General features: G+C 54.0%; 1 protein-coding gene across 2 annotated transcripts in view; it reads right to left on the reverse strand.

Moving 5' to 3' along the window:
* LOC144730309 (uncharacterized) overlaps window positions 1–14609 on the reverse strand; it is a 50418-nt gene extending 35809 nt beyond the window's left edge. Inside the window, exons 1-2 of one of the 2 annotated variants that reach the window (XM_078611020.1) lie at window positions 14507–14609; window positions 1467–1619 (exon numbers count right to left, since the gene is read on the reverse strand). The gene's annotated coding sequence lies outside the window, so the exon portion shown is untranslated. Of the gene's footprint in view, window positions 1–1466; window positions 14487–14506 lie in introns of those variants that run through there. The other variant, XM_078611039.1, reaches the window with a different exon arrangement.
* Window positions 14610–25814: the final 11205 nt, after the last annotated feature.

Below are 25814 nucleotides of genomic sequence, written 5' to 3' on the forward strand. Positions count from 1 at the left end.
AAGTCCTTTCGGCAATTTTAAGTCTTACTATCGTGGCTCTGGAAAGAAGACCGATCTCCAGATTTAATTTTGCAATACCGCAGTGATCCACAATACAAATTACATGTGTAGTGGTGATACGCGCTGGGGTAGCGATCGGGTGCCAGCGCGTAGTGATTGGCTGTGTGTGTGGTGACGCGCGCTGACGGTGAAGGATCAGGGGTCAGCGTGAGGTCGTGGGTTATGTGGTGCTGATTGGCTGTGTGCCGGTGACGCGCTTGAGAGGGAGTGATCGGGTGGCAGCGCGGCGTGATTGGTTGGGTAGTGGAAACACGCGCTGGGGGAAAACGGATCGTAGAGATAGCGCGTCGTGATTGGTTAACTAAGGAGCGATGCTCACGTCGAGGTCCGCATCCGCTCCGTCTCCCGTGAGGAGGGACTATATAAGGTGATGCACACAGGCGTACGGGGAGAGTGTAACCAGCGAAGACTGAAGACGGAGAGGAAGAGATAGGGCCCTGTGGTACCCAGTCCCGCTGTCCTGTGGGGACCGGGACTCGGTGTAACCCAGAGGCGGAGTGTAGGGTGAGCATGCAGTGTGAGCATGCAGTGTGTGTAGCCAGAGGCATAGGGTCTACACGAGACGAGTGATGCGTGTGTAGCCAGAGGCATAGGGTCTACTCGAGACGAGTGATGCGTGTGTAGCCAGAGGCATAGGGTCTACACGAGACGAGTGATGCGTGTGTAGCCAGAGGCATAAAGTCTACACGAGCTAAGTGAAGAGTGTAGCCAGAGGCATAGGGTCTACACGAGCTAAGTGAAGAGTGTAGCCAGAGGCATAGAGTCTACACGAGCTAAGTGAAGAGTGTAGCCAGAGGCATAGAGTCTACACGAGCTAAGTGAAGTGTGCAGTCAGAAGAATAGAGACCACACGTTGTATCGTGACAAGTCAAGATTTAATAAAAAGTGTGTTACCCGTCAAGGAGTTTCCTGCCGTCATTTCCAATACTTCACATGTGTACCATTGGGGGCGCCGCCGTGGCGAGATGTTAACTACCTAGCGTTGTATATGTAGTGACATAGAACGGTCACTACTGTGTCGGCCCGTACGAGGGCTGGGAGCCGCAAGGGGGTGCCTGGGGGGGGGTTACGTGGTGGAGGGATCCGGACCTTCCCAGAGGTGGGGGGAAGGGAGGCGTGGCCTGGGAAGGGAGGCGTGGCCTGGACAGAGCCAGCCACGCCTGGGCAGAGCCGGCCACGCCTGGGCGGAGCCGGCCATGCCAAAGCAGATATAAGCGTGATGTGAACGCGGAGCGAGGCTGTTGTACTGTACTCCAAAGTGAAGACATCATCGGTCGTCAAGTCCCGAGTCGTCGTCCAGGGCCAGGCAGGCCGTTGCCTGCCTGGTCCAGTCTGTGTCATGTTCCAGAGTGTTAGTGAGTTGAGGAAGGTGGTCACCACCTCATGTACAGTGTTATATTACTTACCGTTTAATAAATAGTGTTGCCTCCAAGCTGCGTGTGTGTGCACCTAATACGAACCCACTACATATACAGGAGGTCGAGGTTCGATCCCGCCTGTATATTTAGAGTTTGCATGTTCTCCTCGTGGTTCCATGGATTTTTCTCCGGCTTTTCTCTCTACATTCAGAATCAACATGAGTTCAGAGTCTAATTGCACGTGATAATCCACTTCGTTGAGGAATGGTATGCTACAACTCCCCCAGACACAGTGCGCCAACCACTGCACCACCGCTCCCCCCACACACAGCGTGCTAACCACTGCGCCACCACTCCACACACGTGCAGTAACCACTGTGACAACTCCCCACACAAGCATGCAGTGCACACAAACACGGTGTGCTTACCACTGTGCAACCGTTCCCCACACACACACACACACAGTGTACTAACCACTGCACAAACGCTCCCACACACGCAGTGCGCTAACCACCGCACCCCCACACACACACACTGCGCTAACTACTACACCACTGCTCCCGACACATACACACATACGGTGCGCCAACCACTGAACTACCACTCCCCACACACGCAGTGCAATAACCACTGCGCCACCACTCACATACACACACATGGTGTGCTTGCCACTGTGCCACCGTTCCTCGCACACACACACAGTGTGCTAACCACTGCACCAATGATCTCCACAAACACTGCTAACGACTACACCACTGCTCCCGACACACACCATATGCTAACCACTGCACCATCACTCCCCACCCACACATACACTAGTAGGAGGTATTCTCTTTGACTCCAGCCTTCGGGGATAACCACACACCGGGTCCGGACAGCCAACAACATGCTGCCAGACCCACAGCTTGAAGAGGGTGAAGATCACAACGACAACAGCACGACGAGTTCCACTCCAGATCATAGCAGCCGTTGCCCAAGTCGGAGCTCACTTTATATCCTGAACAGCGTGGCCAGGCTCCGCCCTCGGCCCCCCCACACCCCTCTGGATCCCCCAGATGGCGCCGTGCCTTGCCCACAGGTGTCACTGGTAGAACAGGCTGTTACCCCTAATTATATTGTCTACCAATTTCCCAGCGGCACGCGCTCCAGTGACTTATTCCACGTCACTACATCACCACCCCCCCCATGAAAAAAAACCCAGCCATCCCGGCTGACCTCCATACATCGCGCAGCGGAATGACGAACACCGCAATATACATGGAGGGAGGGGGCCATGGTGTGTGTGTGTGGGCGATGTGAGCAACGGGGTCGGCGCAACGTACGGAGTTCAAACTAAAGCTTCGTGATGCCGTCGGCGGAAGTAGATAAGGATGCTAAGATTAAGCAGCCTTTTGTTATGCTGACGGGGGTAAATTGCGCAAGCTGAAAATATTGTGGACTACACATCGCCCACACACTCACCATGGCCCCTCCCCTCCCTCCATCCCCCGCGACTAAATAATTTCTCGTCAAAGCCATCTTTTAGACACACTTACACGGTTGTGCTTTCGCTAAGTTGTCCCCACCTGAAGAAGGACGCTTGTGTTGCGCTCGAAACGTCGTGATTTAATTTAGTTGTTTTCATTTATTAAATTTTTTACCAATGTGACTTTACCGAAAAAACCAAAGAGAACGTACGTCCATCCCTGTCGGCCACATCACACACCCGGCCATCAGATGGTGGAGATGAATTTCCCTAATAAGGTAGAAAATATGGTTTCAGTCGTGATGGGTGCACATACCAATGCCTGCGACCAACCTGGATCCATACACACTGCGGCCTCCCAACTTCAATTACCTTCACCGGGCCCTGCCATGGCCTATGTAATTTAGGAGATGTGCCCACGGGCACCTGGGGGCAAAGCAGCCATGCCCTTTCCCCAGGTATCCACAATTTCCCTGATTCCTTAAGTCCAGCCAATTTCTCATTTGCAGCCTGCTGTTTGGCCGAATTTCCCCGGGACGCCTCCCGTGCTTCTGTCAATCACTTCAGGGTGAGGCTCATCATTCCCGGCACAGTGACTCTATTTTTGCTTGGCTCAACATTTAACTGGGCTTCCAAGGGGGGGATTGCATTCTCTCCCATACATAAAAACAACTGGGGAGAATCCGGTAGAGGCATGAGGGGCCATCCTATAGGCCGCAAGAACTCCCGGAACGTGTAGGTCCCAATCAGACTGTGCCTCATTGACTTGTTGGCACAACATGGACATAAGTGTCCTATGTAAACGCACTACCATCCTGTCAGTCTGGGGATGGTAGGGAGAGGTTCGAATTTTCTTCATACCCAACAAATCACATACCTCTTGCAATAGTTTTGAAGAAAAAATTCGGCCCTGGTCCGTAAGGAGACGTTCCGGGACCCTCTTATCTAATACATAACCATGCAGGAACGTGTCCATAATGGATGCCCCCGACTTATCCGGTAGGGGCCATGCCACCGGCTACCATGACAGGTACTCTACCCCTACCAGTAAAAATGTTTTTCCCCTCGGAGTGGTAGGAAACGGCCCGAGAAGGATGTTGAGGACAACGAGCCCGTTTACACGGGACACCCCAATGGACTGCAGCGGTGGTCGGGTCAGTCTCGGCGGGGGCTTCCGGCGTGCACATTCTACAAAACCCTTAAACACGTTGTGAGCGTCCTCTGCCATCCCGGGCCAAAAGAAGTCCCGGTTGAACGTAGCCAACGTTTTCTGCACCCCTAGGTGCATCAATCGCACATGGGCAGCTCTCGCCACTCTACCCCACAGAACATACCCCCTGGACCCTTCCCATCACTTGTTGCATCAACACGGCGCCGTAACTTTAGTAACGAGGTGTACTGCACTTGGAGGCGCCCCCATTCCTTGCGCGCAAAACCAATAGTATTAATCGCACGCCACCCCCAGTGCGGGTGGTGGAGCATCCACCGATGCTACCACAGTGCCCGGCTCCCCCGCATCTACCTGCTTACAATGGCTGGCGCCCATCAAACATGCGCACTGGCTCCTCGGTGATAACCGTGACAGAATGCCAGCGTTGCAGTGAGGTAACCCTGTCCTATAGGCGACTTCGAATGAATAATCTTGCACGATTTCCAACCATCGCAAGAGTTGCGCGGACGGCTGGTCAGCGTGTAGCACACGTATTGCAAAGCTGTGTGATCTGTGCACACCATAAACTGCCTACCATAGAGGTACGGGTGGTACTGTTGTACAAAGTGCACAATAGCCAACAACTCACGGCGCGCAACACAATAGCGCTGCTCTGCGGGGGACACCTGGCTACCGGAAGCGACCACGCTCTCCACCCCGTTCTTCATCTGTGACAACACGGCGCCGATCCCCATATCACTGGCGTCCGTATCCAACAGCAAGGAGAAATCGGGGTATCGAAGGGAGAGTGCGTTAACGAGGCTGTTGTGCAGCATAACAAATGCGGCTTCTTCCTCCATCCTCCACCAAAACCTCTGGCCCTTTGCTGTGAGAGCATGGAGCGGCTTCGCAACTTTCGCAAACCTGAGCACGAAGCGGCAGTAATACGACACAAACCCCACAAAACTGTGGACCTCACCCACCGACGTAGAGGTCGGCCACTTACGCACGCAGTCTTGTCAAGGTCCGTGGTGATCCCAGACTTGCGAACAATGTGCCCCAGGTATCGAACCGATTCTTTCAAGAAGTAACATTTCTGTGGCTTGAATTTCAAATTAGCTGCCCGCATTTTAATAAATACCGCACACAACCGCTGCAGATGTTCCTGGAACATGCGGCCAAAGACAATTACGTCATCCAAATAGATCAGACATGACTCCCATTGGAGTCCCGACAGTACCAACTCCATAAGTCGCGGGAATGTGGCCGGAGCCGAGTGAAGCTCCATCGGAAGCACGTTAAATTGAAACAACCCTTGCAGTGTCCAGAACGCGGTTTTGGGTTTTGAATTTTCATCCAGGGGAAAACTGCCAAAACACTGATAATAGATCCAGGGTGGAGAAAAACCGCGCCCTTTTTAACCAGGACAATGGGAGCTCCCCACGGTCTGGTTGACGGGGAGGTTATATCAGCGGCCAACATATCGTCAACCGCCTGACGAACGTAGTCCTTTTCCTTCGGACTAAACCGAAATGAGTTCTGACGAATGGGAGCGGTGCCACCCGTATCAATATGGTGACGCATCAGGGACGTGCGGCCCACATCGAATTGACCCTTATTAAATACATCGGAAAATTCCCGAAGCAATGCCCGCAACTCGCCCCTCTGCTCCCATGACAAATTCCAGATTACCCATGCACAACGGATCCATCCACGAGTCATCCAACATCGCTTCCCATTCAACCGCTGCCACGATCCGAGTGGTTACATTATCTGTATCCTCACAACACACAGCCGTCGTGTGGGCCAACACCGTACCAGCCTGTATGACCGCGGTATCCAGCCTCACATGGAATACTTGCAAGAAGGGCTCCTGATCCCCCCTCACTATCGTCCGAGCCCCTATAAAAGTGAGCCCACGAACTGTTCTATTCGAAGGGGTTAAAAGAACCCCACCCCCAGTGATTTTCTGCTCGAGCCGCTTCCGCAAGCCTCAAGGGTACGAGCATCTGTGCACCCGGGGGAACCCTAACAGTTTCACGCACCAGGGCCCGAACCACAGCGTTAGCCATACACCACCCAGTAGGGGACTTCAAAAACCTCAACCGATGCCCCGACGGTAACTCCACACAACCCTGGTCAATTAAAATCCAGAGGGGCATCCTCTTCCAAAAATCGTCCAATAAACAAGGCACCGCCAATGAACGTGGAACCAACACCGGGCCCGTCCTTTCTATATCCTCAATCCGTATCAATGCTTTAATTTGTCCCACAATGCCTAAACTCCCGCCATTAGCAGCAACACATGGATTATCTACCGGACTAAGGTAACCCACGATCGATGGCAGAGTCCTAAAAATAAACTCGGAAACCATGGTGCCGGATGTCCCCATATCTATTATCATCCGCACCTAAACACGCTGCACAAATCCACATACCGTGGATCCGACTCCCGCTGCCATGACACGGTGTGCCAGTGCGGTCCATTGCCCGGACCCCAGTGGCCAACCATCACGCACCACCTTCGTACCCCGTATCCCAATGAGGGACGATCGCGTGTGCAACCGACACTGACTGCAATGGGGATGCATGAGGTGGCTGTGTCGGCCGGGTATGTGACGCATCGCGACCTGCCTTTGGATCCAGAGGAGCGGAGGCTGGTAGGGCGGAGGACGGCAAAGCCGGGAAAAACTGCCCCAAATCACCATGGCAGCCCCTGGAGATGTGGCCCGGCAGGCCACACCTGAAGCAGGTAACGGGGCCCCGCCATGGCGGAGGCAAGGTCCCCCTCCGCTGGTCCCGTCGTCGTCCAGCTCAGACTCTCCCCTGTGGGCTCGGTGCTCCTGGTCGCCCTCTCCCAGAAATCCAGCCCTAGCCGCCACACCGGCACGTCATCACAGGTTACAGTGGGCCTGGATGCATCGGGCTACCTGAATCAAGGACAGGTCCATCCTCCTCTGTGGCAGGCAAAAAAACTTCCATTTTCTGAGCCAGTGTGAACAGTTTCTCTAGCGCCTGCTCCATCCTTGGGTACACATTGAGCCAGTGACAGTAGTGCGGTGCGGAAGGCGAGGGGTGTTTCGGTTTCCCCCCGACTTCGCATCACGAATTTCCGATGCACTTTGGACGGCGGGTCAAAAACTGCCGCCAACTGGCCATATGTCTAACGCAGTGTCGTTCTGTCCGCCTCGGGAATGGAAAAAAACACCGTCAAGGCTGCATCGTCCAGTGTGGTGGGAAGAATATGTAGAGCCTCTGCATCGGACCACACCGCGAGCTCGCCAGAAGGCCGCCAAATCACCCCCCGCAGCCGAAAATTAGTTGAGAAACGGCAGCCGCTGCGCGAAGGAAGGCCCCCCCAGACGAGCCTTCCGCGGCAGGTCACTTTTGGCCAGACTTGATACCCGCCCTTGGTCGGCAGTGACGGCAGAATCGCTCGTTCGCTGCCCCCAATTCACAGCCCCCTCCACCGGCTCTTCCTTGCCCAGCTGCCCCACTAGGGCCGTCACCATGGAGAGCAGCTCCACTATGCACGCGCTGAGTGCCTGCAGTCCTTCTCTAGCTGGTGGCGGCGTGGGATCGTCATCCTTCACCCGCTGCCCCGCCAGGACTGCCACGCCGGAACCCCTCGCCGGGGTCTCGACTGCCAAGGCTGCCCGAGAACCCTCCTGGCCGTCGTCCTCTTCGCTCGAGGACGTTCTGATGAGAACCATCCTGTTCGTGGATTATGCCATAGCCTATTTCCCCCTCAAGGATTCGAAAAAAAACATTCCTAACAACCCTACAATATAAAAAAAAATGTTGTTAACACTCCTGACACCAAATGTTGTGTGCTAATTCACAGACACTAGTAGGACGTACTAGCTCTCTCTCTTTTATTCCACCCATCACAGCCTTAGGGGATAACCACCAGGTCAGCACGACGAGTTTCACTCCAGATCGCAGCAGCCCCGGCTGAGTCGGAGCTTGCCTTATATCCTGAACAGCGTGGCCAGGCTCCGCCCTCGGCCCCGCACCCCTCTGGATAACCCAGATGGCTCCATGCAACTGGTAGAATGGGCTGTTACCCCTAATTCTATTGTCTACCAATCTCTCAGCAGCACGTGCTCCAGTGAGTCATTGCACGTCACTACACACGCACACATTCACGCGGGGCGCTAACCACTACATAACTCTCCACACACACACATTGTGCTAACCAGAGCCACCGCTCCGCACACACAGGACGTTTACCACTGCTCCCCACACACACAGTGCGCTAACCACTGCACAACCACTCCACACACGCAGTGCACTAACCACTGTGCCACCACTCACACACACACAAAGTGCCCTAACCAATGAACTACTGCTCCCCACACACGCACACAGGACGCTTACCACTGCGCCACTGCTATATACACACACAGTATGCTGACCACTGCACCACCGCTCCCCACACACACGTGGTGCACTAACCACTACACCACAACTCTTCCCACACACAATGCGCTAACCACTACACCATCGCTCCCCACACACGCACACTGCACCACCGGAACCCGAAAAACATGCACACCCTCCAGTTGTTGGCAATCGCGACAGGGCATCGGCGTTCCTATGGCGAGAACCCGTGTGGTACGTAACATGAAACAAGCCAGCGTGATAATTGGCCTGACGGCTGGTCCACACGCAGCGCATATTGGAGCGCTGCATGATCGGAGCACACTTCAAATCGCCTACCGTACAAGTAGGGGCGATATTGCTGCACAAAACCATAATGGCCAGCAATTCACGGCGTGTAACACAGTACCACTGCTCGGCCGGAGACAGCACCCTACTGCCGTATGCAACAACGCTCTCCACCCCGTTGACAACCTGCGACAAGACGGCACCAATTCCAGTATTGCTAGCGTCCGTATAAAGGATGAACGGCAATGAAAAATCTGGATAATGCAGGGCAGGGGTGTTCACCAATCCATTGCGGATAGCACAAAATGCAGCCTCCTCCACCCCCCAATTACACGTTCCTTCGGAGTGGGCAGGTAGGAACTTGGTTAGACAGCGCATTCGTGCGATCCGTGTCACGCGGGGCAAGCTGCGTGGAGCGGCACGTCATGTGGTGCCGAGCCCGCCCGAAGCGCTCTATGAAATACAAATCGAGGGCGTGGCTATGCACGACAGACAGACAAATAATCCCTGGTGGGCAGTGTGGAACTGTTGTTCCTACCTGTAAAACGTATGACCCTTAGCCGTTAACGCGCGAACCCGGCAACAAAACGGTGATAGTACAATGGAAAGCCGATTAAACTGCGCACCTCACTCACCGAGGTGGGGGTCAGCCAAGTTCGAACGCATGCAGTTTTCTCCGGGTCGGTCACAATACCTGATTCATTAACAATGTGGCCAAGATACCGAACAGATGTCTGGAGGTGACATTTCTGAGGTTTAATTTTAAGGTTAGCCGCACGCAGGCGGACCAAATGGTCATCGAAAGTGCGGCTGAAGACAATTACATCATCCAGATATATCAAAACACGAGTCCCACTGGAGACCCGCCAGGAACAGTTCCATCAAACGTTGGAACGTGGCTGACACAGAATGGAACCCCATAGGAAGCCGATTAAACTTGAACAATCCCTGAGGCATACGAAAGGCTGTTTTAAGTGGAGGCATCGTCAAGCGGCAACTGCCAGAACCCGGATAGGAGATCGAGGGTAGAAAAAAACCATGCCACAGCCAACGCGTCAAGCGAGTCATCCATGCCAGGGACTGGTGGATGGTAAGATGATGTCTGCGGCCAACATCTCATCAACCGCCAGCCGGACATGTTCCTTCTCCACCGGGCTCAGCCGGTAGAGGCCGTGTCGCCCATATCAATGTGGTGACTCAGGAGTGACGTGCGTCCAATATAAAATTTTCCCTTGCTAAAAATATCCAAAAATACACGCAAGAGCACCCGCAGCTTCCCTATCTGGTCCGAGGACAAAGTTCCACTCTCAGCACAAAGTTTGTCTATCCAACCCTCATCCACATCCCGAGATTGTCGCGTGTAAGACTCAGCACCCACATTCCCTATAACGCCCCCTTCCGGACGCGCTGGCGACGCATGAGCCAACAAAGTATCCTCCTGGATGACCATAGCGTCCAACCCAGCATTAAGAACCTGAATAAAAAGGTTCCTGATCGTTGGATGCTAACGTCCAAGCCGCCACCAAAGTCAGTCCACGACTGACCTTGTTAGAAGGTCCCAAAACAATTCCGTCCTCCGTAGCCCCGAAATCGAGCGGCTTCAAGCGGAAGGGTACTAACATTTGCGTGCCAGGAGGGATTCTCACCGTTTGGTGCGCGAGCGCCTGCACTGTAATGTTAGCTGTACACAAACGGGTAGGTGAAGGCAAAAATGCCATACAATGGCCGGATGGCAATTCCAAAACATCCACGGTCAATGCAGATTTTCAACGTCATCCGTCCAAGGAAAATCGGTTCCAAGTAAACATGGAACAGCCAGGGACGTAGAGACAAGAATATGTCCCGACAATTTAACATCAGCGATGCACACCTCGGCCGTTATCTGACCAATAAGACCTAATGAGCCGCCGTTAGCAGCGAAACACGGTGCATCAACAGGGTCTACAACCCGACACTTAGGGGGCAAAATATTGTAGATCAATTCGGAGATTATAGTTGCCGATGCACCCTTGTCGACTAGCATCCTTATTTCTACACCCTCAATAAACCCAAGCACGGCAGATGAACCCGTGGCAGTAGCCAACACTATGGGCCAACTCCGACAACTGATCCGGTCGGAGCGGAGGAAACTCACGATCACGCAAAGGACCCCCCCGTACCGACACGCGACCGGGACGTGAAACGAAACACCTAGGATGGGTGAGGTGAAATCAGGGGTCAGTGTGGAGTGCGTGGCAACTTGCCTTAGGGTGTAGGGAAGCGTAAGATGTCGGCGATGCTGGGAGGTGCCGTCCTGGTACACGGCAGCCCGATGACACGTGCCCCAGCAGGCCGCAATTGTAACAGGTAACACGGCCGCCTCCGGAACGAGACGACGACCTTGGCCGCCGCTGCTCGTCCGTCCCATCGCGCGCTACTGTCACGCGGTCGCCTCCACCCAGAGCATGCCGAAAACGGGCTCCACTTCATCAGGTGGCCCCCGGCTCCGTGCAAGACGCGGCACACATCACCTGCGCCCTGTCCCGTTGTAGAAGTTGCTGGGCTTGGATGCACTTAGCAACCTTGAGAGACAAGATGTCATCATTTTCGGCTGGAAGAATGGTGTGGAGGCTTATTGCCAAGGCCAGCAGTCTCTCGAGGACCAACGCGTCGATACCATCTTGGTCCATTTTCAGGAAGGCGGCTTTCGCTAGCGCCAAAAGCGTGCTATGAAAGGCGAGGGCCGACTCGGGTTTCCCCCTTCTGTCGCACAGCAAACTTGTGGCGCGTATTTGCTTGAGGCTCGTAGATAGATGCCATCTGGTCGAAAGCCTGTGTAAGGGTGGACCTCTCCAGCAGCGGGATGGCGAGAAACGCCGCAAGGGCGTCGTCGTTGAGGGTGACAGGCAACGCCCGCAGCGCCGCCGCCTGGGTCCATCCGGCCAAGTCGGCGTTCGTGAGGAACCGCCGCTTGAAGGCCACCCAGTCGCCATTGGTAGCCGCAAATTCTTTAATAAAAAGGAAGCCGACGGTGGAGAGCCGGGATGTCCATCGGCGCCGATGGCGTGTCTTCAAATTTGGCGGGCTGCACGCTCTGCGCCAGCGACAAAATGGTGGCCAAATACATGGGATGCGCCGCCGAATTTCCCGCCTGCTGTGAAATGGCGGCGGAAGTGTCGTCCATGAGCGGCATTGCTGCTAACCTCCTTCACCGGCAAGACGGTGGGACTGATCTCCGCGAGGAGCGAAGACGCTGCGTGGAGGAGCTCCGAGAGGCGTCTGTGCACCTCCCGAAGGGTCGCCTCCCCTGACGGTGAAGCGTCGCGCGCCCGGATGGAGCTCTGGTACGTTATTCTTCAGAGGCAACGCATTTATTCGTAACACGTATATACAAAAGGGGTAACTGCCCTTTACCAGATACAGCCTGGAGTGGTGACGACCCAGCTAACTACACTATACATAGGGGTTACAGCTATGAAGAGTCGGACCCTCACCTCGGGTCCCCGGCCACGTGTTGATGCCTCTTCAGCCGTCAGACGTAGAACGTAGAGCTTCCAGCTTGTAGAACGAAGCGACCCCGGTCCCTCTCAGGGACCCATCTTATATCCTCCTGGGTTAGGGCCGGCTCCGCACTCGGCCCCGCCCACCTGCACAAGCATTCTAGCTCCCTCTTGATCCCTCTCGAGAGCTCTCCCACGACACGTGATCATCCCTTAGCGCCCCCACCTGGGGTCTTTGTGGACACTCTGTGGACACTCCAGATCACGCGTCTACTGGGTCAACCAGAGTGCCATGGCCCGGGGCAACCCTGTCCCGACACTCTCCCGTTCCCCCTTGTGGGAGCCCACATTACACGCTATGCGTGGTGCCAACGCTATCCCAGCGCTCACCAAGCCCCGCTAGGGCTGGTACTACACCCACCTACGGTGTGTACGCAATGACGGTGCATCGCACGCCGGGCTATGCATGAGCCGGCCTCACACAGCAACCCACACGGTGCTGTCTGCGAAGTAAATACATCATACGCCACGGCCCTCCTGGGCCGGCACCATACAGTGACATCCCAGATGTCACTACAACTGCACCACTGCTCCCAACACACACACCGTGCGCTAACCAATGCACAACCACTCCCGACACACACACACAGGACGCTTATCACTGTGCCACTGCTCCACCCACGCACAGTGCGCTAACCATTGAACCACCACTCCCCACACAAACACAGTGCGCTAACCACTGCAGAACCACTCCCCACACACACACACCGCAATGCACTAACCACTGTGCCACCGCTCACACACACACAGTACGCTAACCACTGCACCACCACTCCAATACAAACACACACAATGGGCTTACCACTACCCCACTGCTCCCCATACACACACACTGCGCGAACCACTACACCACCGCTCCCCACACACGGTGCGTTTACTACTGTGCCACCGTTTCCCACACGCACACACAGTGCACTAACCACTGCCCATCGCTCCCCACACACAGTGCGCGACCTAATACGCCACCGCTCCCCACAGTGTGCTAGCCACTGCACCACTGCTCCCCACACACACGCAGTGCACTAACCACTGCGTCACCGCTCACACACACGCAGTGTGCTAACCACTGTGCCACCGTTCCCCACACACACGCAAAGTGCCCTCGTCAATTTACTACCGCTCCCCAACACGCACACAGGACGCTTACGACTGCGCCACTGCTTCACCCACACACACACAGTGCGCTAACCACTGCACCACCACTCCCCAAACAAACACACAATGGGCTAACCACTGCCCCACTGCTCCCCATACACACACAGGGCGATAACCACTGCACCACCACTCTCACACACACACAGTGCTAAGCACTGCACCACCGCTCACACACACGCGGTGCGCTAAGCACCACACCACAACTCTCCACACAGACACTGCGCTAACCACTACAACACCGCTCCCACACAGTGCGCGAACCATTGCGCCACCACTACCCACACGCACACAGCGCGCAGACCATTGCAACACCGCTCCCCACCAACACACACACGCAGTGCACTAACCACTGCGCTACAACTCACACACACACAGTGCGCTAACCACTGCTTCACCGCACCCCACACACACGCACAGTGCGCGAACTAATGCACCACCGATCTCCACACACACACACTGCGATAACTACTACACCACTGCTCCCGACACACACACAGTGTGCTTACCACTGCACTACCACTCCCCACACACGCACACAGGACGCTTACCACTGCGCCACTGATCCACCCACAAACACAGTGCCCTAACCACTGCGTAACCGCTCCCTACACACACACACGTGCACTAACCAATGTACCACCACTCCCCACACACACACGCAGTGCACTATACACTGCGCCACCGCTCACACAAACACGGCGTCCTAACCACTGTGCCACCGTTCCCCACACACACACAGTGCACGAACCACTGCACAAACGCTCCCCACACACGTACACAGGACGCTTACCACTGCGCCCCCACTCCTCACCCCCACACACACAGTGCGCTAACCACTGTATCACCGCTCCCCACACAGATACATGCGGTGCGCTAACCACTACATCACAACTCCACACACACACATTGTGCTGACCACTGCACCACCGCACCCCGCACACATATACTGCACTAACTAATGCACAACTGCTTTCGAATCACACATCGTGCGCTTACCAATGCGCCACCCCAAACACATACACACAGTGCACTAACCACTACAACAACAACCGCCATTCACCACTCAGTGGCAGTGACGTCACCACGACGCTTGTGCCAGGCTAAGCACCTTGAGGAGACGTGAAGTGTCGAACGCCCGCTGGCAGGTCACGAGGCAGACCGAGGTAACACGGGTCGACTGACTGAGATGACTGGCTGATGCACCACCAGTGCCCCCTACTGTGCCAACTTGCTGTGCTTTAGCCACCCGGCGCTCTGCTCATTGTTGAGCATTGCTCCTCCGCTTTCCGTTGTTGTTGGAGGGCGACTGCCTCCAACTGCCCAGTAGCGTCCTTCACGAGCCTCCTCCACAGAGGCCGATCTTGACACTGCTGGTACCAGTCATCGTCAATTCCACTCAGCTCCACATCCTCCTGTGCCACATCACTCCATCTCTTCTCTAGCCCATGCCGCACTCGTTTAGCCCCCTCGATCCGGCTAAACAAAAGCTCTTTGGGCATGCAGTTATTGGGCATGCGGGCTACATGGCCCAGCCTGCTGGAGCTCACCGATGGGACTTTGTCTAAATCTTTCGAGGATTTGTCAGCTCCCTCACACAATCCAACCTGGTTAAACCCAGGATTTATCGTAGGCAGGCCAGCCTAAATGTTTCTAACCGGCGAAGATGTGCCATTAGGGGGGTCCACGTTTCGCAAGCATAGAGATGGGAGGGAATGACTGTGGCCGAGAAGACCCCAAGTTTCGTGCGGAGCGACATACCAGGTAGCTTCCACACAGCGTTACGCAACCGATAAAGAGATAATTCCACTCTACCAATTCGGAGTGAGACCTCTGCTGTTAAATCGGAGCCGGTCATGAGCACACTGGGAAACTTTTCACTCTCTCCACAACTGCCCCATCACCGATTTGGAGTTTTGGGGGTGGAGTGCCCGATGGTACAAAATACCCAGGCAGGTGCTTCGTTTTGGTGGGGCTGATGGTAAGGCCCCCACCTCTTAGTGGCACACTCCAGTTTCAACAGCAGCAGCCCCAACTCCTCCCTCTGAGTGAGCCGCAATTACCAGGTCATGGGCATACATAACGTGGTTGACCAATAGGGAGCCATCCCTTTACCTCACCCAGGCATCGATCAGCCTCCCATTGTTGCTGTTCTAGATGGAAATTCCTCCGGTACAGCTACTGAAGTCTTCATGAACTACGTGGTCGAAATAGATGTTAAATAATGTTGGAGCCAGAGGACATCCCAGTCGCACCCCAAGATGAACAGGGAATGGCTCAGACTCCCGGCCACGTAATTTTACCTGTGAGCAGCGGGTCAGGGACTCCGAAAGCATGAAGAACACCCCAGTGCCCAGGCCTACTGACGGTATCATAGGCCTTGACCAGGTCAATAAAGCAGAAATCTATACTCTTAGGTTTTTTCGGTAAAGTCACGTAGGTAAAAAAAATTATAATAATAAATGAAAATAAATAAATTTAATCACGACGTTTCGGAGGCAACACAAGTCTCCGTCTTCAGGTGGGACCGTCACAGCTAAATTTACTGGATTTCTCCTCACTTGATACGGTAAATTTAGCTGTGACGGTCCCACCTGAAGACGGAGACTTGTGTTGCCTCCGAAACGTCGTGATTTAATGGATGTATTTTCATTTATTATTAGTTTATTTTATAATTTTTTACCTACGTGACTTTACCAAAAAAACTAAGAGTATGAATCCTTGCAGTCACGAAAGCTTCAAATATCTCGAAGCAGAGATCAAGATCTTGTTGGAATTCCCTACACCTCTGCTGTAGCAAACAGACAGAAAATATGGCATCTGTGCAGGACCGCCCTTTCCTGAAACCACATTGGGGCTCCGCAAGACTCTCCTCAGCTTTTCTGGCAAGGCGGTGTTGAATAATCCTTGCCAGAAACTTTCCCGGCACACTGAGGAGTGAGATGCCCCTGTAGTTGTTACAGTCTGTGCGGTCTCCCTTCTTAAAGATGGGGACCACCAGGGCATCCTTCCAGTCCTGCGGAACCCATCCAGTGGTCCAGACTGTTGTTATGATGTCATGTAGGGCAGTCTGTGCACAAACACCACCCTCCCTCTGCCTTTCGCTTGCCTGGTGCCTTTCCTGGTCTCAGACTCTGGATCGCCTTCAGTACTTCCTCAACAGATGGCACCTCAGCCAGCCACTCACAGGGAGTGACTTCTTCCAATATTTGAGGCACCGCAGCCTCAGCAGGGTCATCCCCACTTTGTCCCACGATGTTTTCCATATAGAGGGATTTCCGCTCCCCCAGGACTTCACAGAAATGCTCAGCAAATCTGAAAACCGGTTCCTGGGGGTCGGAGATTGGATCACCGTTTTTTCCCCTAATGATGGTAATAGGTGTGGCGCTGCAGGTTACTTTGAAGGAATTAAATGGGGATTTGTGATTGCAGGCCATTGAGGCAAACTCCATCTCCTCAGCAACCCGCGACCACCACCCTTCCTTGCAGCGCCTCACGGCTCTCTGAACCTCCGAGCAAAGGCTGCGGTAAGCCTCCCTCATTCTCCAACGTGGGATGCTGTAGCCGATGAGAGAGTGGGCCTGTCGCTTTTTCTCAGCCAGCTTAAACACCTCCTCTGTCAGCCAGGGTCTCTGGGGGGGGGGGGGGGGGTCGGGACCGCGTACCCAAAGCAGCCATTGCAGCTGCCTGAGTCACAGTCCCTAAACCTCACCCATTGACCCTCGACATCTGGAGGAGTGGGGGACGATGCCAACCCCAGCCACAAGCGATGATGAAATTCTCGCTTGCAACTTTCCTTAGCTAGCTGAGGACAGGCCACCTTCAGTTTGAATGGGGTCCTGGGTGTACACCCACCACCGGAGTGGAAGAATGGCAGGCGATGGTCAGAGGGCAGATCAGCTCCACGGTAGGTCCTGGTGTCAAGGACATGGGCTCGCATCCGCTGGTCCGTCACTACCTAGTACAGCAGATGTTCTTGCTTGGACCCGGCATGCATCCATGATGTTGTGTGGATGCGCCGATGCTGGAACAGTGCGTGTTGGTAATTACAAGCCCATGGGCTGCACAAAAACTAGCAGCCTCCTACCGTTGTTATTGAGCTGATTTGGCCCATGCCTTACAATCACCCAACAAAATGACTCTATCCCGAGGGGCCACTTTAGACAGCAACTGTGACAGGAGGTCATAGAAGGCATCTAACTCATCGGCCTTGCCTGCATCCCTCCACGGATGTTCGTCTTCAGTGGGGCCATAAGTAACCACTACCACCACTCCTCGCCTCCGGTTGATAGGAAGGCAAGCCCAAAGTAGCCTGGGGCTTACAGCTTCCCACACCTCACCGCCATGCCCTACGCCCCCTTCATTATTTTGTTCAAAATGAGAGCCACACCCTGTTGCTTGGCAGTCTCCTGTCCCGAGTAGAAAACTGTCCACCCCTCATGGTGGCAGGAGCTAGAGCGGGTTCACCGGACCTCTTGAATGCCAGAGAGATCCAGACGGTACCGGTCCAGCTCCCGACAGAGGAGTGGCAGTATCTCCTCCACAGTGAGCGTTCTAACATTCCACGTGGCCATCCGAAGTGGCTTTTCATTGTTTCTGGAGGAGCCCCGAGGGTGAAGATTCAATCTCCTGGCTCCACCAAATAGGGTTTGGCCAGGAGACGTCATAGAAGCCTGTCCCCCCGGGGCCTCCGGCACAAGCTTATTAGTTACATATTTCATTTCGTGGTTTAGTGGTAATTTATTGAAGGTGGAGGGGTTACCAGCCCCTTGCACCCGTCCAGAGCCCCCATTTAGCCACTGTGGTGGTCAGAGATGCCATGAATGGAGAGGCCAATCGGAATTGGCCCTCTCCCCACGGCACTGCCCGCGACAGCGTTGCCCGCAGTGCACTAACCACTGCACCACCTCTCCCACACATATACAGTGTGCTAACCACTTTACCACCAATCCCCACACACACACTGTGCTAATTACTACCCCACTGCTGCCAACACACACCATGCGCTGACCACTGCACTACCGCTCCCCCCACACACACACACAATGGCGCTAACCACTGCAACCCCCATCCCCCATATAAAAACACACAATGTGCCAACTACTGCGCCACCACTCTCCCCTCGCGCGCACACACAGGGCCCTAACCACTGCACCACGGCAACCCCCTCCACACACGGAGACAGTATGCTAACTACTACCTCACCACTCCCACACACAGTAAGCTAACCACTGCACTGCCACTCCCCACACACGCACACAGGACGCTTACCACTGCGCCACTGCTCCCCACAAACACACCCTGCACTAACCACTGTGCCTGTGGTGCCACAGCCACGGAGCCACTCAGCCAACCCCCCTCGCAAACCACCCACACGAACGCACGCACCCCCGCCCCCCCCCCACTGAACACCCACCTACACCACGTAGGACCTCGTGGGGGAACCGCCTGGCCTCTGGGTTTTCACCCGAGAGCCCCCCTCGTGGGGGTGCTCCACGGTTTCCCGGGGCCAGGAAATTGGCAGATTCCCCCCAGGTCGAATGGCACCGCGGCGCCCTGTAGTGACTTAAAATTGCAGGGCCACGGCGGGCCAACAGCAACCGCAGTAAGGATACACCTAACACATGGGAAGGGGGGGCCTTGGAGGGAGCCGAAGCTTACAGCGAGCAGCGAGTGGGGCAGTACGAGCAAGAGGGCAGACGAGGAGACAATGGAAGAGGGCCGATAGTGGGGGCGCGGCAGCAAGCGGGTCGATAGTGGGGGCGCCGCAGCAAGCGGGCCGAGAGTGGGGGCGGAGTAACGAGCGGGCTGGGAAACACATTAGGCAGAACCAGCCCGGGAAGCGTCAGGATTGGCCGAGAGAGTCGCCAGCTGAGTTGGGGGGCCCTTTGATGTACAAAGGGATAAAAGCAGGGCAGAGGAGCACCGGGGGAGAGTCGTGTTCGTCTCAAGTCAACGAGCCACGCGTTCAGCCTTCCAGCCACTCGAGCGTCCGAGAGACGCTACCGAGCGCAGCAGGCAGGGAGGGATCTCCAACACTCTTGTCCCTCCAACACTCTCGTCCCTCCAACTCCCAGCAGGGACGCGAGAAATCGTGAGTACGTACGAAGGGCTTAGTGGGGAATAGCGCGAGGACTCCGCAAGGGCTTAATTCGAAATAGGCGAGATGGGTTGGGTTTAGACCGTCATGATATAGGTTAGTTTTACCCTACCAATTTCGGCTCTGGGTCACGTAGCAATTACTTGCAGTCGCACTGGTAATAAACCTCTAGCATAAAATACCGACGTTGTGTAGTTTCTGTGGGTGTGGAGAGAGCGTGGGAGTGGTGCGAGTACGCGCATAAGTGGGATGGTCGGCGTTCGTTCACCATTGTGCCCGGGTTTTGCGCGCGAATCCTGTCGTCATTCATTCATCATTGTACCCACGTGTTTCCGCTCGCCCACGCGCGTTTGCTCGGGGATTAACGCGCGTGTATTGTCATCATTGGCTCGCCGTGGGGCTGGGAATTAGCGTGCGAATATCCTCATCAGAGCGATCACCTGTACCCACGTGTTTACGCTCGTCCACGCGCGTTTGCTCGGGGATTAGCGCGCGTGCATTGTCATCAGTAGTGTGCCGTTGCCCTGGAATTTAACGCGAAAACCCTACCTGCTGCTGGTGGTGGTTCTGCTGGGGGTGGTGACTGCGCCCGCACCCGCGCATATTCATACGGTTATTTTTAGCGCGAGCCGTGGGCAGCAGCGTGCATGGGTACGCGCGCGCGCATGGAATCGCCACCGAGTGTTTTGGGGAGTGTACGCGGGGAGTGAGTGGCTAACTCCAGGTGGCGGAGAGCCAGCCACGAGTCATGCCTCAGAGAGGACGCGGAGGCAGCGAGGCTGATGACTCGAGCGGCAGCAGCGCGGAGGGAGGAAGGGGGAGAGGAGTCGGGGAGCATTAGCCCCCACTCCCCCATACAAACACACACACACAATGCGCTAACCACTGCACGACCGTTCCCCACACACAGTGCGCTAACCACTGCGACAACCCCCCACACACACACAGTTCGCTAACCACTGCGCCACCACTCCCCCATCCAAACACACACGGTGCGCAAACCACTGAACCACCACTCCCCACAGACACTGCGCTAACCACTGCACTACCGCTCCCCACATCCACACAGGACACTTACCACTGAACCACCACTCCCCACACACACACTGTGCTAATTACTACACCACTGTTCCCAACACACACACCAGGCGCTAACTACTGCACTACCGCTCCCCACACGCGCAGCCCGGACGCTTACCACTGCGCCACTGCTCCCCACAAACACACCCTGCATTAACCACTGCGCCACCACTCCCCCATACAAACACACAATGCGCTAACCACTGCACGACCGTTCTCCACACAGTGTGCTAACCACTGCGACACCCCCCCCCCACACACACAGTTCGCTAACCACTGCGCCACCACTCCCTAAAGACAGTGCACTAACCACTGCGCCACCACTCCCCCAAACAAAACACACTGCGGTAACTACTGCACCACCGCTTCCCACACACACGCGGTGCTCTAACCACTACACCATCACTTCCCATACAGTGCGCAAACCACTGAACCACCACTCCCTACAGACAGTGCACTAGCCACTGCGCCACCACTCCCCCGTACAAACACACACAGTGCGCTAAATTCTGCGCCACCGCTCCCCACACACACGTTCACTAACCACGGCGCCACCTCTCCCACAGTGCGCTAACCACTTCACCACCAATCCCCACACACACACTGTGCTAACTACTACACACCACTGCTCCCAACACACACACCATGCGCTAACCACTGAACTACCGCTCCCCCCACACGCACACACAATGCGCTAACTACTGCACCACCCATTCCCCATACAAACACAGTGCGCTTGGCACTGCACCACCGCTTCCCACACACGCACACACAGGGCCCTAACCACTGTACCACGGCAACCCCCTCCACACACGGAGACAGTGTGCTAACTACTACCCTACCACTCCCACACACACAGTAAGCTAACAACTGCACTGCCGCTCCCCACACACGCACACAGGACGCTTACCACTGCGCCACTGCTCCCCACAAACACACCCTGCACTAACCACTGCGCAACCACTCCCCCATACACACACACAATGCACTAACCACTGCAGACCGTTCCCCACACAGTGCGCTAACCACGGCGACAATCCCCCACACACAGTTCGCTTACCACTGCACCACCACTCTCCCATACAAATACACAGTGGGCCAACTACTGCACCATCGCTCCCCACACGCACACACAATGCGCCAACCACTGCACCACCGCTCCCCCACACACACGTTCACTAACCACTGCACCACCGCTTCCCACACACACACGCGGTGCGCCAACCACAACTCTCCACACACACACACAATGCGCTAACCACTCCACCACCGCTCTCCACGCACACACATTGCACTAACCACTCCACCGCCAATACCAATACCCGCCATTAAGTGACGGTGACGTCACCACAGCGCCTGTGCCAGGCCACATGCACTTTGAGGCCATGTGGATTGTCGAAGGCTCGTTTACAAGTCACGGAACAGACCCAGGTGCCATGCGTTGACCGACTGAGATGACTGGCCGATGCACCACATCGGTCCTCTTTGGCTCTTTCTTTAAAGTCACATCTGCCCTCTACTGTGCCCACTTGCTGCATTTTAGGTGCCCGGCGCTCCGCTTGTTTTTGTGAGTATCGCTCCTCTGCCCTCCGTTGTTGTTGCAAGGCGACTGCCTCCAACTTACCAGTAGCATCCTTCACGAGCCTCCTCCACAGAGGCCGATCTTGACACCGCTGGTACCAGTCTTCGGCAAGTACACCCAACTCTGCTCTAGAGGAGTTGTACACCCCTAGCTACCAGTGCTATTCAGTGGCCTAAAATAAAATGTTTCGCTCCAGATGATCGCTGCAAAGTATGACCTGTGTTTTGATTTAGTGTGCGGATCTGAAAGGTGCATTGAAAAATTATAATACTCAGATTTATGCTCCTACTGTTGTGGAGTGATTCATGCAGCCAGCTATGGCTGCAGGGTTTTGGTAGTACATGTTGTTTCTGTCATTTATTGTGAAAATTCCGTCACAGTTCCTATGATCACTGTTTCATTGCTTTATTTTGGTGATTTCGAAAAGTTACTGGTTTGGCCATGTTTGTTGTAGTACGGAGTAAGACTGATCGCCTTAATCTTAGTTGTCGTGGTTTTTGTTGTTTGACTTGCATCCCACTGGGATTTTTGCACACAGCGTTGGTGTACGGTGTTTTTTCTGCAATATTTTTGCTATACCTAATAAATGAACTTGAACTCAACATCATCCCGTACCGCATTAGTCCATCTCTTCTCCAGCCCGTGTCGTGCCCGTTTAGCCTCCTCTATCTGGCCAAACAGAAGCTGCTTGAGCATGCGGTTTTTGGGCATACGGGTTATATGAACCAGCCAACGCAGCCTTGCCTGCCAGAGGAGCTCACTGATGGGAATATGTCCAGATCTTTCAAGGATTTGCGAGCTCCTTATACAATCCAGCTTGGTTAAACCCAGGATGGATCCGTAGGCAGGCCAGCCTGAATGTTTCCAACCGGCGCAAATGTTTACGTTTCACAAATACTGTGTAAAGAAGGGAAGGCTTTCTTAATTTTGGAGCTTTCGTGACTGCAGAAATTATTCTTTGGTTCTTTCGGTAAAGTCACGTATAAAGATAAAATAATAAATTAAATAATAGCATACGACGTTTCGATTGCAACACAAGCAATCATCATTAGGTATAAATGAAATAGCAACAACAAATCTAACCAGAAAACTATAGACATACATATAAGCAGACAGATATCACCAAGATACATAGAGAGAGTAACACAGGCACAGAGAGGGAGATCGTCTCTGTGGCGTGGCCTTAAATAGACAGAGGGGGGGCGGAGGCAGAGAGAGGGAGGGGTTAGAGAAAAAATTAACGTGTCAATGAGTACGAAGAACGCGTAGTAAAGTACGCAGGCTTGAACATTAGGAGAGGGAATAAGTATAACCCGTAAAAACAAAGTTTTTCACTATAAATCCTTTATATGCGTGGCAGCGAACTTAATATAAAGGATTTAAAAATATATTCGCCTGTGGAGGACGCGGGGATCGATCCCGCGACCTTTGGCATGGGAAGCGAGGGCGCTACCAACTGCGCTACTCCGCCACGGCCTGTGGAGGGGTTACGCTCTGGGCTCTTACACTGTGACGTTCAGCCAAAGCCATGAATGAGTTCTATTTGAATATATGTAAAATAATTTTGTTTTGCCTAAAAAGTGTAAAATTTTGGGAATTTTTTTTCACGAACATTAATTGTCTCGCACAACGAGTCTGTGTGGAAAATGTCAGCTCGATTGGATCACGGGAAGTGGGTTAAAAAACGACCGAAAGATTTGCACGGTCGTAAGCAAGCAAGCACGCAAGCAAGCACGCAAGCAAGCAAGCGAACTTAATATAAAGGATTTAAAAAGAACACACTAAATTAAATAACCTAGCAAAATATCGAAATGCTATGTAATACAACACAGAGAGTCGGTCAACACACAATTAACGCATAGCCTGGTCGATTACGTATTTCAAAGATTGCCAAGTTAGAATTTAAGTGTGAAAATTCCAAAGAAAGACAAGACATAAAAACAAGAGGAACAGAAACACACAGACAGAGCAGAACATAAGAACGACAAAAAACGAGTGTAGACAGAAAAAAGTACACTAAATACACAGGTAGAGAAAGAAAACAAAAACCCAGAGAGAGAGAGAAAGGTAAACTTGGAACTTCCCCGTAGAAGTGGTTCAATCTTAATTTTGGAGCTTTCGTGACTGCAGGAATTATTCTTTGGTTCTTTCGGTAAAGTCACGTATAAAGATAAAATAATAAATTAAATAATAGCATACGACGTTTCGATTGCAACACAAGCAATCATCATCAGGTATAAATGAAATAGCAACAAAAAATCTAACCAGAAAACTATAGACAGACATATAAGCAGACAGATATCACCAAGATACATAGAGAGAGTAACACAGGCACAGAGAAGGAGATCGTCTCTGTGGCGTGGCCTTAAATAGACAGGGGGGGGCGGAGGCAGAGAGAGGGAGGGGTTAGAGAAAAAATTTACATGGGAAGGCATGGCTGTGGGCGAGAAGACTCGAAGCTGCGTGTGGAGCAACAGACCAGGTAGCTTCCACACAGCATTTCACAACCGATGAAAAGATAATGTCGCTCGACTGATTCGGAATGAGACCTCTGTCAAACCGCACCCACACTCACCCACCCTCACCCACCCACAGGTTAGGCAAGTGGGCTGCATGACCCAGCCAATGCAGCCTGGCCTACCGGAGGAGCTCACTGACCTTACTGTGTCCAAATTACACAGTACACGTACTTAATACACACCAAGAAAAGTATCACCCAGATAGGGCAAACAGAATGTAGGGGCAAGTTCTGTTTGCGAGTAGAACAGATGAAGGCCGTATATACTCACACACGCATACTCATACATATGTAATGCGGGCGTGAGCGACCTTCCGGATGTGACGTCACGGGGAGGCGGAGCCAGGTGACGTGGGTGAAAGGTTGGGGTCCTTAAGTGGGTAAACCGGAAAGAGAAGTCAGTCGGGGTGTGAATGGAAAAGAGTGGGGCCGCGCGGGCGAACGTGAGGAGGGGGCACCGTTGGCCAGCGGGAGCCAACCCCGGAGAATAGCAGGGAGCTAAAGGGTGGTGAGAAGCTGCGGAGAGTACAGCCAGGAAGGCTGTGTGTTAGAGGCAGCGGTGTGGCTGCAGAGAGTCGCAGGAGCGACGAAGAGAGAGAGAGAGAGAGAGACAGCACGAGGCTGTCAGCGCTGCGGAGTAAGCAAGAGGGAGAAGAGCAGCAGCGATACAGCCAGGGGGTCTGAGAGTGAGTAACACCAGCGGAGCTGCTGTGGGGGCTACATGAGCGACAGAGGCCAACAGAGGGGCTGCTGGTGGAGAAGAGAGAGACATCGGAGTCAGTACTGTGGGGACTGAGCAAAGAGGAGACAGCCGTGTGGGTAATACAGTACGGACCAAATAAAGGACACTGAGCCAGAGATCGTGGTCAAGTCTTTTATTACACTGGTGCCAGAAGTGAAACGGCATGTCGAAGCAAGTGAGGAAGAAGATTACTCCGCCGCCAGCATCAGCTTCATCGTCCGACGACGACGAATTCCCTCCAACCATGGATCCTGCTGGGGTGGTGGAGGAGAGCTCTGCTGAAGCGAGCATGGGGATGGGTGTGGAAGATGTCGGCGCGATGGCGGGGCCGTCAACATCATCTGACGCTGATCAGAGATGGCAACAGATGGCGGTGCAACTGGAGGCACTCAAGGAC

Source organism: Lampetra planeri, chromosome 2, assembly GCF_965212315.1.
Source record: "Lampetra planeri chromosome 2, kcLamPlan1.2.h2, whole genome shotgun sequence".
NCBI classification, from domain to species: domain Eukaryota; kingdom Metazoa; phylum Chordata; class Hyperoartia; order Petromyzontiformes; family Petromyzontidae; genus Lampetra; species Lampetra planeri.